This window comes from Triticum urartu, chromosome 3 (assembly GCF_003073215.2).
Source record: "Triticum urartu cultivar G1812 chromosome 3, Tu2.1, whole genome shotgun sequence".
NCBI classification, from domain to species: Eukaryota; Viridiplantae; Streptophyta; class Magnoliopsida; order Poales; family Poaceae; genus Triticum; species Triticum urartu.
The window spans coordinates 464,301,779-464,321,313 of NC_053024.1; positions in this window are offsets into that span (position 1 = coordinate 464,301,779).

Genomic DNA, 19,535 nt, shown 5'->3' on the forward strand with positions numbered 1-19,535 from the left:
GTTCTACCGACGTGCTTTGCACAAAGGTGGCTGGCGGGTGTCAGTTTTTCCAACTTTAGTTGAACCAAGTGTGGCTACGCCCGGTCCTTGCGAAGGTTAAAACATCACCAACTTGACAAACTATCGTTGTGGTTTTGACGCGGAGGTAAGAACAGTTCTTGCTAAGCCCGTAGCAGCCACGTAAAACTTGCAACAACAAAGTAGAGGACGTCTAACTTGTTTTTGCAGGGCATGTTGTGATGCGATATGGTCAAGACATGATGCTAAATTTTATTGTATGAGATGATCATGTTTTGTAACCGAGTTATCGGCAACTGGCAGGAGCCATATGGTTATCGCTTTATTGTATGCAATGCAATCGCCCTGTAATGCTTTACTTTATCACTAAGCGGTAGCGATAGTCGTGGAAGCATAAGTTTGGCGAGACAACAACGATGCTACGGTGGAGATCAAGGTGTCGCGCCGGTGACGATGGTGATCATGACGATGCTTCGGAGATGGAGATCACAAGCACAAGATGATGATGGCCATATCATATCACTTATATTGATTGCATGTGATGTTTATCTTTTATGCATCTTATCTTGCTTTGATTGACGGTAGCATTATAAGATGATCTCTCACTAAATTTCAAGATAATAGTGTTCTCCCTGAGTATGCACCGTTGCCAAAGTTCGTCGTGCCCAGACACCACATGATGATCGGGTGTGATAAGCTCTACGTCCATCTACAATGGGTGCAAGCCAGTTTTGCACACGCAGAATCCTCGGATTAAACTTGACGAGCCTAGCATATGCAGATATGGCCTCGGAACACTGAGACCGCAAGGTCGAGCGTGAATCATATAGTAGATATGATCAACATAGTGATGTTCACCATTGAAAACTACTCCATGTCACATGATGATCAGACATGGTTTACTTGATATGGATCACGTGATCACTTAGATGATTAGAGGGATGTCTTTCTAAGTGGGAGTTCTTAAGTAATTTGATTAATTGAACTTCAATTTATCATGAACTTAGCACCTGATAGTATCTTGCTTGTCTATGTTGATTGTAGATAGATGGCTCGTGTTGTTGTTCCGTTGAATTTTAGTGCGTTCCTTGAGAAAGCAAAGTTGAAAGATGATGGTAGCAATTACACGGACTAGGTCCGTAACTTGAGGATTATCCTCATTGCTGCCCAGAAGAATTACGTCCTAGAAGCACCGCTGAGTGCCAGGCCTGCTGCTGATGCAACTGACGACATTAAGAACATCTGGCAGAGCAAAGCTAATGACTACTCGATAGTTCAATGTGCCATGCTTTACGGCTTAGAACCGGGACTTCAAAGACATCTTGAACGTCAAGGAGCACATGAGATGTTCCAGAAGTTGAAGTTAATATTTCATGCAAATGCCCGGATTGAGAGATATGAAGTCTCCAATAAGTTCTACAGCTGCAAGATGGAGGAGAATAGTTCTGTTAGTGAACATATACTCAGAATGTCTGGGTACCATAATCACTTGACTCAGCTGGGAGTTAATCTTCCGGTTGATAGTATCATTGACGGAGTTCTTCAATCACTGCCACCAAGCTACAAGAGCTTCGTGATGAACTATAATATGCAAGGGATGGATAAGACAATTCCTGAGCTCTTCGCAATGCTAAAAGCTGCGGAGGTAGAAATCAAGAAGGAGCATAAAGTGTTGATGGTCAGTAAGACCACCAGTTTCAAGAAGGGAAAAGGGAAAAAGAAGGGGAACTTCAAGAAGAACAGCAAGCAAGTTGCTGCTCAGGAGAAGAAACCCAAGTCTGGACCTAAGCCTGAGACTGAGTGCTTCTACTGCAAGCGGACTGGTCACTGGAAGTGGAACTGCCCCAAGTATTTGGCGGATAAGAAGGATGGCAAGGTGAACAAAGGTATATGTGATATACATGTTTTTGATGTGTACCTTACTAGAGCTCGCAGTAGCACCTGGGTATTTGATACTGGTTCCGTTGCTAATATTTGTAACTCAAAACAGGGACTACGGATTAAGCGAACACTGACAAAGGACGAGGTGACGATGCGCGTGGGAAATGGTTCCAAAGTCGATGTGATCGCGGTTGGCACGCTACCTCTACATCTACCTTCTGGATTAGTATTAGACATAAATAATTGTTATTTGGTGCCAGTGTTGAGCATGAACATTATATCTGGATATTGTTTGATTCGAGACGGTTATTCATTTAAATCAGAGAATAATGGTTGTTCTATTTATATGAGTAATATTTTTTATGGTCAAGCACCCTTGAAGAGTGGTCTATTTTTGATGAATCTCGATAGTAGTGATACACATATTCATAATGTTGAAGCCAAAAGATGTAGAGTTGATAATGATAGTGCAACTTATTTGTGGCACTGCTGTTTAGGTCATATCGGTGTAAAGCACATGAAGAAACTCCATACTGATGGACTTTTGGAACCACTTGATTATGAATCACTTGGTACTCGCAAACCGTGCCTCATGGGCAAGATGACTAAAACGCCGTTCTCCGGAACTATGGAGAGAGCAACAAATTTGTTGGAAATCATACATACAAATGTATGTGGTCCGATGAATGTTGAGGCTCGTGGCGGATATTGTTATTTTCTCACCTTGACAAATGATTTAAGCAGATATGGGTATATCTACTTGATGAAGCATAAGTCTGAAACATTTGAAAAGTTCAAAGAATTTCAGACTGAAGTTGAAAATCATCTAACAAGAAAATAAAGTTTCTACGATCTGATCGTGGAGGAGAATATTTGAGTTACGAGTTTGGTCTACATTTGAAACAATGCGGAATAGTTTCGCAACTCACGCCACCCGGAACACCATAGTGTAATGGTGTGTCCGAACATCGTAATCGTACTTTACTAGATATGGTACAATCTATGATGTCTCTTACAAATTTACCGCTATCATTTTGGGGATATGCTTTAGAGACGACCGCATTCACGTTAAATAGGGCACCATCGAAATCCGTTGAGATGACGCCTTATGAACTGTGGTTTGGCAAGAAACCAAAGTTGTCGTTTTTGAATGTTTGGGGCTGCGATGCTTATGTGAAAAAACTTCAACCTGATAAGCTCGAACCCAAATTGGAGAAATGTGTCTTCATAGGATACCCAAAGGAAACTGTTGGGTACACCTTCTATCACAGATCCGAAGGCAAGACATTCGTTGCTAAGAATGGATCCTTTCTAGAGAAGGAGTTTCTCTCGAAAGAAGTGAGTGGGAGGAAAGTGGAACTTGATGAGGTAACTATACCTGCTCCTCTATTGGAAAGTAGTTCATCATAGAAACCAGTTCTTGTGACGCCTACACCAATTAGTGAGGAAGTTAATGATGATGATCATGGAACTTCAGATCAAGTTACTACTGAACCTTGTAGATCAACCAGAGTAAGATCCTCACCAGAGTGGTATGGTAATCCTATTCTGGAAGTCATGCTACTAGATCATGATGAACCTACGAACTATGAAGAAGCGATGGTGAGCCCAAATTCCGCAAAATGGCATGAAGCCATGAAATCTGAGATGGGATCCATGTGTGAGAACAAAGTGTGGACTTTGGTTGACTTGCCCGATGATCGGCAAGCAATTGAGAATAAATGGATCTTCAAGAACAAGACCGACGCTGACTGTAATGTTACTGTCTACAAAGCTCGACTTGTTGCGAAAGGTTTTCGACAAGTTCAAGGGATTGACTACGATGAAACTTTCTCACCCATAGTGATGCTTAAGTCTGTCCGAATCATGTTAGCAGTTGCCGCATTTTATGATTATGAAATTTGGCAAATGGATGTCAAAACTGCATTCCTAAATGGATTTCTAGAAGAAGAGTTTTATATCATGCAACCAGAAGGTTTTGTCGATCCAAAGGGAGCTAACAAAGTGTGCAAGCTCCAGCGATCCATTTATGGACTGGTGCAAGCCTCTCAGAGTTGGAATAAACGCTTTGATAGTGTGATCAAAGCATTTGGTTTTATACATGATTTTGGAGAAGCCTGTATTTACAAGAAAGTGAGTGGGTGCTCTGTAGCATTTCTAATATTATATGTGGATGACATATTGTTGATTGGAATTGTCACTCCAATTGTTCGGAGAGGTATCTCTGGGCCCTCTCGGTAATGCACATCACTTAAGCCTTGCAAGCATTGCAACTAATGAGTTAGTTGCGGGATGATGTATTACAGAACGAGTAAAGAGACTTGCCGGTAACGAGATTGAACTAGGTATTGAGATACCGACGATCGAATCTCGGGCAAGTAACATACCGATGACAAAGGGAACAACGTATGTTGTTATGTGGTTTGACCGATGAAGATCTTCGTAGAATATGTAGGAGCCAATATGAGCAGCCAGGTTCCACTATTGGCTATTGACCAGAGACGTGTCTCGGTCATGTCTACATAGTTCTTGAACCCGTAGGGTCCGCACGCTTAACGTTATGATGACAGTTATATTATGAGTTTATATGTTTTGATGTACCGAAGGTTGTTCGGAGTCCCGGATGTGATCACGGACATGAAGAGGAGTCTCGAAATGGTCGAGACATGAAGATTGATATATTGGAAGCCTATGTTTGGATATCGGAAGTGTTCCGGGTGAAATCGGGATTTTACCGGAGTACTAGGAGGTTACCAGAACCCCTCGGGAGGTAAATGGGCCTTAGTGGGCCTTTACGGAGAAGAGGAGAGGCGGCCAGGGCTGGGCCACGCGCCCCTCCCCCCTAGTCCGAATAGGACAAGGAGAGGGGGGCGGCGCCCCCCTTTCCTTCTCTCCCTTCTCTTTCCCCCTCCCGAATCCTATTCCAACTAGGAAAGGGGGAGTCCTACTCCCGGTGGGAGTAGGACTCCTGCTGGCGCGCCTCCTCCCTGGCCGGCCGCACCCCCCCTTGCTCCTTTATATACGGGGGCAGGGTGGCACCCCATAGACACAATAATTGATCAAGTTGATCTTTTAGCCGTGTGCGGTGCCCCCCTCCACCATAATCCACCTCGATAATACTGTAGCGGTGCTTAGGCGAAGCCTTGCGTCGGTAGAACATCAACATCGTCACCACACCGTCGTGCTGACGAAACTATCCCTCAAAACTCGGCTGGATCAGAGTTCGAGGGACGTCATTGGGCTAAAGGTGTGCTGAACTCGGAGGTGCCGTGTGTTCGGTACTTGATCAGTCGGATCGTGAAGACGTACGACTACATCAACCGCGTTGTGCTAACGCTTCCGCTTTCAGTCTAAGAGGGTATGTGGACAACGCTCTCCCCTCTCGTTGCTGTGCATCACCATGATCTTGCATGTGCGTAGGAATTTTTTTTGAAATTACTATGTTCCCCAACATTTCCTCCTTCCTTCCTCTCCTACTCCAACTAGGGAAAGGGGGGAATCCTACTCCCGGTGGGAGTAGGACTCCTCCTAGGGCACGCCATAGAGAGGGTCGTCCCTCCCCTCCTCCACTCCTTTATATACGGGGGAGGGGCACCCCATAGACACACAAGTTGATCTCTTAACCATGTGCGGTGCCCCCCTCCATAGATTTCCACCTTGGTCATATCGTTGTAGTGCTTAGGCGAAGCCCTGCGTCGGTAACTTCATCATCACCGTCATCACACCGTCGTGCTGACAAAGCTCTCCCCCGACACTCAGCTGGATCTAGAGTTTCGTGGGACATCACTGAGCTGAACGTGTGCAGATCGCGGAGGTGCCATACCTTCGGTGCTAGGATTGGTCTGATCATGAAGACGTACGACTACATAAACCTCGTTGTCATAATGCTTCCACTTACGGTCTACGAGGGTACATGGACAACACTCTCCCCTCTCGTTGCTATGCATCACCTAGATGGATCTTGCATGTGCGTAGGAATTTTTTTGAAATTATTGCATTCCCCAACACCACCTTGGTCATACAACCTCTCTCTTGTTGTTGATCAAAGTGATGGCCGCCCATGCGACCCCGGATATGGGATAGCTCGCCAATAATCACGCAAGTAGCTAGTCCCCAAAGACAACCACTGCATGCGTGTGGCCCAAACATATGTCTGGAGAGGTGTGTTTTTGAGTAACAATGGAACGACTTTGATGTGGCACCGTGATTTCGAACTAGAAATCCTGACATTGAGTGAGGGTTAGGTTGACGATGCATATGTATGTTACACCACACTTCAAGCCAACGACGGAGATTCATGCATGCGTGCATAGTATATGCGCTCAAACTTAAGGTCTGAATCTCATCATGACCTATACTATTATAACACGAACCAAATGAAGAATCCGCCATGGTAACGTATCTTGTTGTTGGTCAAGGTGATCATGGATGTCCACACGGGCCCACGAATATATAGGCTTGTTGCCGATAACCACGCGAGGGAGTGTACCGCTTGAAGGAAACCACTACATGCATATGTATGGAGGTGATGCATGCATGTTTGAATACCATTTCACAACATTGATGTGGCGCGTGCGTCAAAAATCGTACACTAGCTCCCCACATAGAGCAAGATCGGTTCATGATGTGTCGTTGTACTAGCCACTTCGACTCAATGGGAGGGATTCATGCGTACACATGCATGTGTGTGTGTGCTCAAACTATATCATGCATGTCATCCCAGGGCAAAAATAATAATCCCCTCCTAAGTCAAATTAACCTCTCTTGTTGTAAGGCAAAAAGTAGTAATTGACCAAGTGGGCCCACAGATGGAAAGCATCGATATCGTTGATAACCGCTTAAGTGGGTGTGAGAGGACAACCACCACCGCTTTCCATGTGGGCCAAACATATATATGTTGAATACCCAAAATGCACAACTTTGATGTGACACATGCCTCAAAAATCGTAAACCATGCACCCACACAGAGCGAGGTTCATGAAGCGTACTACATATGATGGTCCCCTTCCCCCCTCTTCACCGCATACTATATGCTCCTGCCATAATATATGTACAACCCAAAAGAATCCTCACCGATGGTGAAATTATTTAACCTCTCCCGATGTAGGCCAAAGTGATGCATGCATGCATCAACGATGGCCTCATGGGCCCACAGATGGAAGCGTCACACGTGAGTGTCCTAGCTAGGATAACCACCGCGTGCATGCATGTGGCCCAAAAAGGTGTTGTGTGATGTTTGAATAGCCAATTTCACAATTTTGATGTGGCACGTGCCTCGGAAACCAAAGAGTCCCGACACTGAGTGAGGTGTACTTGTTCATGGACGCGTACGTATAGTATATATGCTAGTCCCCTCCCACCTCTTCGACGCGTACTATATACCACCATAACACAAACAAAAAAGATTCTACCTCGCTGGTCAAATTAACCTCACTGCCGGTTGTTCGTCAAAGTGACGGAAGACGACCTCGCAGGCCCACAGAAAGCGTCACACGCGAGTATCGAGTGTCGTGTAGGACAACCATCGACTGCATGTGGCCAAAACATGTATGTATGAAAGGGCTGTGTAATGTTTTAAATAACAATTTCACGACTCTGATGTGGCACCGGCCTGCCTAACCAAATGGCCAACCCACACGGTGGCTCACAACTCGTAGTGTACTGCGAGCCACCCGCCACCCCCAGATGCACACACCCACACACACACACACCGCGAATCCACCGCAACTACGATGCATGTTAAATTAATTATCCCGCGGTGAACATATGTTAACAAAGGAGGGACGTTTTAATTTCAAAAAAATTACAGAGATTATTAAGACATTTTAGTACATTAATTGATTAATTTTCTACGGATATAATGTGCAAAAATCAAATTTGAGCTACATGCACACGTGCCAGTGCACCTAAATGGATTGCAAAAACACATGTGTCTCACTGGGTGAATGTTTACTCCCCGTGCAACAAATTTCAAACATTGAGGATCTTGATTTTTAAATTCTAGTACATCCAGAACTTATTTGAAGTTCATGAAACTTATCGTGTTCTCATATGGACACCAATAAAAAGTGGCATTGTACTTTGAAAATTTGAGACCATTTTTTATGTAATCTTTATCTAATTACAAACGAGAGACTATTAATAATTGGGAACCAACATCCCAAACGGATTATTTATTCGAACCGTGAGCGTTAGACCAACAATGGATACGTGCCATGCTTCGGTTAAGCAATAAAGCGGCGGCATTAATCATCCAAATAGAAAAACAATATATGTGTCGCCGCGCGACCCGTGTGTCATGAGAGCAGGTGTGAGTTGATGGGACGCATGCGAGCAGTCCGCCGCGCAGGCAGTCGGGGAGGTGTGCGTGCAGGTGTGTGAATTGACGAAGGCGTGCTCGCTGCGCAGTGTCATCGGGAGGTGTGCGAGTAGCTGTGTGAAACTTTGGTAGGCATGCTAGAAGTCTGGTGCGCAGGCTCACTGGGAGGCGAGCCATCGGTTTGACCGCCGCCCGCCTCTCTCCCACAACTCCCACTACTCCATATTAATGGTGCGCCCGAGCGACTGCACCCCCATCCTCGCCACACACACAATCCTCTCTCTCCACTTGCATCCTCGACGCCGCTCTCAGTCCTCAAACCGTCAGTGTATGAAGATGTTGCCGAAGCGCCCCATCGGAGGGAGTGGCGATGCCGGGGCAGCTAAAGCACCAGAGCATGGCGTGGAGATGGAGACAGAGGTTGCCGTCACCGCCGGCGAGTTATTGCTCCACCGTGACGTCATCGACGGCATCGAGCTTCCATAGCCGGAGGCGGAGTTCCACACCGACTCAGGTGACGACCCCGGCGACGACTCCGACAACCACTCCGTCGACGACTCCGACGACCACTCCGGCGACGACTCCAACGACCACTCTGACGACGACTCCAACGACCACTCCGGCGACCACTCCGACGACGACGGACAGCTGGTTAGTCATCTATACCCATTTATGTGTCAAATAGATCACAGGGTTTCTCTGGTTACTCCTGCCTCCCCCTTTTTGGAATAGAAATCCTATGGTTATGTTCTCCCAATCCATGAAATCTGAGTAAGTTTCGTTAGATCCGTGTAGTGTATTGATTGTTTGAATAGTACAAGTGATAAGTGATTAGTTGTTTCATTTGTGCACATGATTTCTGCTGGTAATCTGACTAGGGTTAGTGTTCGTGCTTATAATTCCTAGCCAGGACTTGACAATTGATTTTGAATGACCTGCATATGTTTGTGCCATTATTTTCTCCAACATTGGTCTGTACATAGATGACTGTGCTTAAAAATCAAACCATAATCTCTGGATATGTATAAATAAATAGCCATAAATTCCTAATCCTACTCCACAGCATGTAATCATTGATTTGATGCCAAATTTGTTTTAATATTTTATAGGTGTTGTCTGACGATGTGGACAGCGAGGATGAAGATGTCCAGAGGAGGTACAAGAGGCAAATACTAAAGGAGCTTTATGCGGGAATGCATAACAGGCGTATTAGGACATGGAATGGCGGCTATCGATGCCCATTTTGCAACCAGAAGCTTCCTGACGCGTATCTAAGTGTTCTAGTGCATGCAAGAGGACGGGCCGTTGGCTCCTTCAAGCAGAAGTATTCTCGCAGGGTGGCACATGCGCGTACACCGAGTACCCGGAGAAGCTTCAGGATCGTGTCAGCATGTGAGATGAGATGTGGGATGGATTGAACTATGTACGCTTGAGTATGCTTAATGACGGTTGAACTATGTACTTATGGTTGAACTATGCTTATGTACGTGTACGGTTATTATCTATGTCTGAGTATGTTAAATATTTGGTCAAATTTTGGTAAAAATTACAAAGGGGGACCGAGAAACCAGGACCGAGGTAGTACGTCAATCACACATGGTTCCCAAAATTGGAACCATGTGCAATGACTTTCATTTTGCATGTTGCGTCAATCACACACAGTTCGCTCTAGCAAACCGTCGCCCCAAATTATTTGTGGGACAGAAAACCCTCACCACCCAATTCAAAAAAGAAAAAAGAAAACCCTCACCATCCCCACGTCACAGAAATCCTCACCCCAGCCACCACCCCCTCCAGTATGTTCCCCATTCACACCTGCACAAGCTCCTCTGCGTCTATGCCATGGCACTGCCTATCGCGGCGGTAAACACTTAGCTCCACGCCTACCGCTGCCGCTAGGCTGCCGGAAAAGCCCACCGCATCTTGCCACTTCCGCTTGCCGTCACCTATCGCCATCAACTTTCTCGACGCTGCTCGCGGTCGACCTATCTCCGCTTGGTTGGGGAATCTGCCATACTGAGGGTTCTTTCTCATGGACGACAAGGCAACTAATTTAATGAGATATCATCTCACCTCTTATCCCAGTTCATCTACCTCCTTTAATCACCCGGCGAGAATCGCCGTGAATTCATTTTTATTCGAGCTGATTTGAAGGTTTTCTTTCATTGATAGAATCTACAGTGCGCCGACACTTTAGGACTTTGCGACCTCCGCCAGAGATTTCATACGTACATTTTGCATCATGTTTTCTTACCGTTATTTATAATGTTTTTATACATAATAATGCTTTTTGGAGTAATCCGAATGCCTTTATCTCATACTTTGCGAGGAACACAACAAGAGGGAGAATCCCGGCAGCTGGAAATCTGGACCTGGAAAAGCTACGTCAGGTCACCTATTCTGCACAACTCCAAATGAGCTGAAATTTCACGGATATTTTTTATCGATTATTTAAGAAATACTGGAGCCAATAAACACCAGAGGGGGGCCACCAGGTGGGCACAACCCACCTGGGCGTGCAAGGCCCCCCAAAACACCAGAGGAGGGCCACCAGGTGGGCACAACCCACCTGGGCGTTCGAGGCCCCCCAGGCGTGCCCTGGTGGGTTGTGGCCTCCTCGGCCCACCTCCGGTGCCCATCTTATGGTGTATAAGTCGTTTTGACCTAGAAAAAATAAGGAGTAGACTTTTGGGACGAAGAGCCGCCGCCTCGAGGCGGAACTTGGGTAGGAGCACTTTTGCCCTCCGGTAGAGTGATTCTGCTGGGGGAACTTCCCTCCCGGAGGGGGAAATCATCATCATCATCATCAGCAACAACTCTCCCATCTTGGGGAGGGCAATCTCCATCAACATCTTCAACGGCACCATCTCCTCTCAAATCCTAGTTCATCTGTTGTGTTCAATCTTGTTACCATCACTATAGATTGGTGCTTGTGGGTGACTAGCAGTGTTGATTACATCTTGTAGTTGATTACTATATGGGTTATTTGGTGGAAGATTATATGTTCAGATCCATTATGCTATTTAATACTCCTCTGATCTTGAGCATGGTTATTATTTGTGAGTAGTTACCTTTGTTCTTGAGGTCACGGGAGAAATCATGTTGCAAGTAATCATGTGAACTTGATATGGGTTTGATATTTTGATAGTATGTATGTTGTTATTCCCTTAATGGTGTCATGTGAACATCAACTACATGACACTTCACCATATTTGGTCCTAAGGGAATGCATTGTGGAGTAAAAATTAGATGGTGGGTTGCGAGAGTGATAGAAGCTTAAACCCCAGTTTATGCGCTATTTCGTAAGGGACCGATTGGATCCAAGAGTTTAATGCTATGGTTAGAATTTATTCTTAATACTTTTCTTGTAGTTGCGGATGCCTGCGGGAGGGTTAATCATAAGTAGGAGGTTTGTTCAAGTAAGAACATCATCTAAGCATCGGTCCACCCACATACCAAATTATCAAAGTAGCGAACAAAAATCGAACCAACATGATGAAAGTGACTAGATGAAATTCCCGTGTACCCTCAAGAACGCTTTGCTTATTATAAGAGACTGTTTTGGCATGTCCTTTGCCTCAAAAGGATTGGGCTACCTTGCTGCATACTTGTTACTTTTATCTTCACTTGCCCGTTACAAATTACCTTGCTATCAAAATACTCGCTACTTACAATTTCAGTACTTGCAGACATTACCTTACTGAAAACCACTTGTCATTTCCTTCTGATCGTTGTTGGGTTCGACACTCTTACTTATAGGAGCTACAATTGATCCCCTATACTTGTGGGTCATCAAGGCTATTTTATGGCATCGTTTCCGGGGAGTGAAGCGCCTTTCGTAAGTGGAATTTGGTAAGGAAACATTTATATAGTGTGATGAAATTTATTGTCACTTGTTACTATGGAAAATAATCCTTTGAGGGGTTTGTTCGGGGTATCTTCACCTCTTCGGGAACCACAATTAGCAACCCCTCAACCTACTGCACCTACTGAAAATATTGAATATGAAATTCCTTCGGGTATGATAGAACAACTGCTAGCTAATCCTTATGCAGGAGATGGAACCAAACATCCTTATATGCACTTGATATATGTGGAACAAATTTGTGCATTGTTCAAGCTTGCAGGTTTACCCAGGGATGAAGTGATGAAAAGGTTTTCCCTTTATCTTTGAAGGGAAAAGCATTGACATGGTATTGGCTATGTGATGATATTGGATCATGGAATTGGAATCATTTGAAATTGGAGTTCCACCAAAAAAATTATCATATGCATCTAGTTCATCGTAATCGGAATTATATATATAATTTTTGGCCCCATGAAGGAGAAAGTATCGCTCTAGCTTGGGGGAGGCTTAAGTCAATGTTATATTCATGCCCCAATCATGAGCTATCAAGAGAAATCATTATCCAGAATTCTTATGCTCGGCTTTCTCGTAATGATCAAACCATGCTTGATACTTCTTATGCTGGTTCATTTATAAAGAAGACTATTGAATTCCGGTGGGATCTTTTGGAAAGAATTAAACGCAACTCTGAAGATTGGGAACTCGATGAAGGTAAAGAGTCAGGTATCAAACTTAAGTATGATTGTGTTAAATCTTTTATCGATACTGATGCTTTTCAAAAGTTTAGCACTAAATATGGACTTGACTCTAAGATAGTAGCCTCCTTTTGTGAACCATTTGCTACTCATGTTGAACTCCCTAAGGAGAAGTGGTTTAAATATCACCCACCTATTAAAGAAGAAATTAAAGAACCAGTACCAGTTAAAGAAGAAACTATACTTTATAATGTTGATCCAGTTGTTCCTTCCCCTTATAGTGAGAAACCACCTTTCCCTATTAGGATTAAAGAACGTGCTAAAGTTTCAACTATGGTTAACAAAAGCTATATTAGAACACCTAAATCTGATGATCAAATTAAAGTTGAACCTAGTATTGCTATGGTTAAAGATCCCCTGGAAGAATATATGGATGGGAACGTTATTTAATTCTATGAAGAAGTTGCTAGAATTGCTAAACCTGATAAAAGAGATAAACGTAGACATGTTGTTGGCATGCCTGTTATTTCAGTTAAAATAGGAGATCACTGTTATCATTGTTTATGTGACATGGATGCTAGTGTGAGTGCTATTCCTTACAATTTATATGAAGAAATCATGAAAGACATGGCACTTGATGAGATAGAAGAAATAGATGTTACTATTAAACTTGCTAATAGAGACACCATATCACCATTTGGGATTATTAGAGATGTTGAAGTCTTGTGTGCTGATTTTTTTTGTTCTTGGTTCCCCACAAGATGACTTTTGTCCCATTATCTTTGGTAGACCTTTCTTGAATATAGTTAATGCTAAGATAGATTGTAAGAAACAAACTGTTGGTGTTAGCTTTGGTGATGAGTCTCATGAGTTTAATTTTTCCAAGTTTAGTAGAAATCATCATGAAAAAGAATTGCCTAGTAAGGATGAATTAATTGGTCTTGCTTCTATTGTTATTCCACCTACTGATCCTTTAGAAAAATATTTGCTAGACCATGAAAATGATTTACATATGCATGAAAGAAATGAAATAGATAAGGTTTTATTTGAACAACGTCCTCTGCTTAAACACAATATGCCTATTGAAACTCTAGGAGGTCCTCCTCCACCTAAAGAACATATACCCTGTTATTATTAGTGCTAACCTTTCAGAACATGAAGAAGAAAGATTATTGAAAGTTCTAAGGAAACACCGAGCAGATATTGGATATACTATTGATGATTTAAAGGGAATTAGTCCCACTCTATGTCAGCACAAAATTAATATGGAACCTGATGCTAAAACCGTTGTTGATCACCAATGTTGGTTGAATCCAAAAATGAAGGAAGTGGTAAGAACAGAAATCTTAAAACTTCTGGAAGTAGGTATAATCTATCCTATAGCTGATAGTAGATGGGTAAGTCCTGTTCATTGTGTCCCTAAGAAAGGAGGTATTACTGTTGTTCCTAATGATAAGAATGAACTTATTCCACAAAGATCTGTTACAGGCTATAGAATGGTAATTGATTACATAAAATTAAACAAAGCAACTAGAAAAGATCATTACCCCTTGCCTTTTATTGATCAAATGCTTGAAAGATTATCTAAGCACACACACTTTTGCTTCCTAGATGAATACTCTAGCTTTTCACAAATACCTGTTTCTCAACTTGATCAAGAAAAGACTACTTTTACTTGTCCCTTTGGAACTTATGCTTATAGACGTATGGCCTTTGGTTTTAAGTAATGCATCTACTACCTTTCCAAGATGTATGGCTGCTACATTCTCTGACTTTTGTGAAAAGATTGTTGAGGTTTTCATGGATGACTTTTCTGCTTATGGGAAGTCTTTTGATGATTGTTTAAGAAATCTTGAGCGAGTTTTGCAGAGATGTGAACAAACAAATCTTGTCTTGAATTGGGAGAAGTCCCACTTTATGGTTAATGAAGGCATTGTCTTGGGTCATAGAATTTCTGAAAGAGGTATTGAAGTGGACCAAGCTAAGGTTGATACAATTGAGAAATGCCATGTCCTATGGACATCAAAGGTACTCGTAGTTTCCTAGGTCATGCTGGTTTCTATAGGAGACTTATCAAAGACTTTTCTAAAATTTCTAGGCCTCTTACTAATCTTTTGCAAAAGGATATTCCTTTTGTTTTTGATGATGATTGTTTAGAAGCCTTTGAAACACTCAAGAAAGCCTTAATATCTACACCTATTATTCAACCACCTGATTGGAACTTGCCTTTTGAAATTATGTGTGATGCTAGCGATTATGCTGTTGGTGTTATTCTAGGACAAAGAGTTGATAAGAAACTTAATGTTATTAATTATGTTAGTAAAACTCTAGACAATGCTCAAAGAAATTATGCTACTACTGAAAAAGAATCCTTAGTAGTGGTGTTTGCATGTGATAAATTTAGATCTTATATTGTTGATTCCAAAGAAACTATTCACACAGACCATGCTGCTATTAAATATCGTATGGAAAAGAAAGATGCTAAACCTAGACTTATTCGTTGTGTTCTCTTGTTACAAGAATTTGATTTACATATCATTGATAGAAAAGGAGCTGAGAACCCCGTAGCTAATAATTTGTCTAGGCTTGAAAATGTGCTTGATGACCCACTACCTATTGATGATAGTTTTCCTGATGAACAGTTAGCTGCAATAAATGTTGCTAATAGTACTCCTTAGTATGCTAACTATGCTAATTACATTGTTGCTAAATATTTACCACCTAGCTTTACATACCAGCAAAAGAAAAAATTCTTCTATGATTTAAGACATTACTTTTGGGATGACCCACATCTGTATAAAGAAGGAGTAGATGGTATTATTAGACGTTGTGTGCCTGAGCATGAACAGGGAAAAATCCTATGGAAATGTCACTCCGAGGCTTATGGAGGGCATCATGCTAGAGATAGAACTGCTCACAAGGTATTGCAATTTGGATTTTATTGGCCTACTCTCTTCAAGGATGCCCGTAAGTTTCTCTCTTCTTGTGATGAATGTCAAAGAATAGGTAATATCGGTAAGCGTCAAGAAATGCCTATGAATTATTCACTTGCTGTTGAAACATTTGATGTTTGGGGATTTGATTACATGGGACATTTTCCTTCCTCTAATGGGTATACACATACTTTGGTTGTTGTTGATTATGTTACTAAATGGGTAGAAGCCATTCCAACCAGTACTGCTGATCACAATACTTCTATTAAAATGCTTAAGGAAGTTATTTTCCCAAGGTTTGGAGTCCCTAGATATTTGATGACTGATGGTGGTTCACACTTTATTCATGGTGCTTTTCATAAGATGCTAGCTAAGTATGATGTTAACCATAGAATTGCATCACCCTATCATCCTCAGTCTAGTGGTCAAGTTGAACTTAGCAATAGAGAAATAAAATTAATTTTGCAAAAGACTATTAATAGGTCCAGGAAGAATTGCTCTAAGAAATTAGATGATGCAGTTTGGGCTTATAGAACAGCAAATAAAAATCCTATGGGTATGTCTCCTTATAAAATGATTTATGGAAAAACTTGTCATTTGCCTCTTGAGTTAGAACATAAAGCATATTCGGCAGTTAAAGAACTCAACTATGATTTCAAACTTGCAGGTGAAAAGAGGTTATTTGATATAAGCTCCTTAGATGAATGGAGAACCCAAGCTTATGAGAATGCAAAGTTATTCAAGGAAAAAGTTAAAATATGGCATGACAAAATAATTCAAAAGCGTGAGTTTAAAGTTGGAGAATATGTTCTTTTGTACAACTCTCGTTTTAGATTTTTTGCAGGAAAGCTCCACTCGAAATGGGAAGGCCCATACATCATCGAGGAGGTTTACCGGTCTGGAGCCATCAAAATAAATAACTCTAAAGGTACTGACCCGAAGGTTGTCAATGGGCAATGAATAAAGCATCATATCTCAGGTACGCCTATCAATGTTGAAAGTAATATTATCCAAACTTTGGCACCGGAAGAACACATAAAAGAGTCCTTCTGGAACACTCCATAATCGTGAACATAAAGAGGTACGTGATACGGTAAGTAAACGGACTCCGAAAAAATCCGTAAAAATATTTTTTATCAGTTTTGGAATATTTTAAAATTTTGGAAATAAAGAAACTTCCAGGAGGCATCCCCTGGTGGGCACAAGACACCAGGGCGCACCAAGCTTGCCTAGCACACCCAGGTGGGTTGTGCCCACCTGGGACACCTTCTGTACTATGTTGTTCTTCTATATACTTGTCCTCCAAGATAAAAAATCTATATATACTTTCCGAACCTTTTGATCACCATATCACGGAGAAATCCTCTGTCCTCTTTTCTTGTTTTTTCCTATGCAGTTTTGAAAGTATGTCGTCCCAAGACTACGACGGAGAGAGCTATGTCTCACATATTATCACTGAACCAAAGACCTATGAGGACCTATCTCCTTACGGTCGAACTTCGAATGATGAGGAGGATGCTCACTTGATGAGGATCGATGATTCAAGCTCGGAGGAGGAAGATGTTTCTCTACCTCAACCTAGAGATATGCATATAGAGTTCAAGAAATCCAGCCTCCCTAAACTATCTAACAGATCTATTCCTTCTCATTTTCGGTAGAAAAGAAAAGGGGATCTATGTGACAAGATCCTGAAATTGGAATTGGAGGTCGACGGTCTAAAAGAAGAAATTGCTCTCCTCAACTACAATATGAAAAAGTTGAAGGCAAAATTGTCATCACCATCATCATCTTCTTCACCACCAAAGGAGAATTGAGTATCGGGTATGGGCACTCCCCTTGGCTTTCGCCAAGCTTGGGGGAGGTTCCTCGGTATCGTATCATCCCACTATCTTTTTGCTTTTACTAATTTTAGTTTGATCCTTTTGCTTTAGATGAATAATAGTTTAGTTCGATCTTTTCTTCTTTGAGAGTTTGCATAGTGATCTATCCTTGTAATCTTGTGCAAGTTATATAATAAGGTTTAGTATGAGTTTTTTCTTTCTTTACTTTCATGTTGCAAATAAAGAAAAGAAATAAGAAAGAAAGAAAAAGAGAAATGAAATAAATTAAGAAAGGAAATAAATCAATAAGATTATATACTAATCCTATGGTAGGTGATGGCACCACATAAGGAAAAGTATAAGTAGAAAATTTTATTAGAGATTGACAAACATAGCATTAGTCAAAGATGCAACTCATGGAAGAATTAATAAGGGAAGAGAAGATTCACATATAGATATACTATCCTAGAAATATTTTGTGATTGTGAGCCCTCATCGAAATATTATATGCCAAAATTGTTGACGCTGGACAAGGAAGACAACTTAATGGTCTATGTTTGTTTATATTCACATAGAAGTCATATTGTCATAGATCCTTGAACATGTGGTGCTTTCCCCTTATCTTTGCTAGCCAAAAATTCTGCACTAAGTAGAGATACTACTTGTGCATCCAAAAACCCTTAAACCCAAATCTTTTTCAAGTGTCCACCATACCTACCTAGGGATTGAGCAAGATCCCTCAAGTAAGTTGTCATCGGTGCAAAAAGGCAATAAAAATTGCTTCTAAAAATGTGAGATCATTTAGTGTAAGAGAAAATTGAGCATTGTATGAACTTGGATGACAAAGAATAAAAGCGACAGACTGCATAATAAAGGTTGCCATCTTAAGGGGCAATACAACATGATGTTCTCTTGCATTAAGGGATTGAGCATACAAACAAATAAGCGCATGGCAACCTCTGCTTCCCTCTATGAAGGGCCTATCTTTTACTTGTATGCAAAGAGTCAAAATTTTCTCTCTATTCCTTTTATTTTCTCCTTTGGAAAGCATCATGTGGGTGAGGAAAGATCTAGGCACATATGTCCAGTTGAATATATATACCATTTGTTATTATTGTTGACATCACCCTTGAGGTGAGTATGTTGGGAGTCGAAACTATAAGCCCCTATCTTTCTATGTGTCTGGTTGAAACATTTTGCTCATGGGTACAAGGTGAGTGTTAGCAATCATAGAAGACTATATGATGGTTGAGTATGTGGACTTGCCTAAAGGCTCCGACACGTGACCCTTCCTGAAAAGATGATGAATTGTAGTTGAAAAATTGACTGAGAACATAGTTTGTCGGTTTCAAATAGAGTTTTTGCTTTATACTTTGATTGTGTGATTAACTATTACTTATTCATGAGAAGTATATGAAAAAAGTTTGATAAAAGTCCTATGTTTAATGTTGTTGTTGTTATAATAATCAACATGGTGCTTCTATATCCGTATTTTGTTTTTATCGACACCTCTCTCTCAAAGCATGTGGACATGTTTTTTGATTTTGGTTTTCGCTTGAGGACAAGTGAGGTCTAAGCTTGGGGGAGTTGATACGTCCATTTTCCATCATGTTTTCTTAATGTTATTTATAATGTTTTTATCCATAATAATGCTTTTTGGGGGTAATTCTAATGCCTTTTCTCTCATAATTTGCAAGGAACACACCAAGAGGGAGAATTCCGGCAGTTGGAAATCTGGACCTGGAAAAGCTACGTCAGGCCACCTACTCTGCACAACTCCAAATGAGTTGAAACTTCACAGAGATTTTTTATGGATTATTTAAGAAATACTAGAGCCAATAAACACCAGAGGGGGGCCACCGGTGGGCACAACCCACCTGGGCGCGCCAGGCCCCCCAGGCGCGCCCTGGTGGGTTGTGGCCTCCTCGGCCCACCTCTGGTGCCCATCTTCTGGTATATAAACCGTTTTGACCTATAAAAATAAGGAGGAGACTTTCGGGATGAAGTGTCGCTACCTCGAGG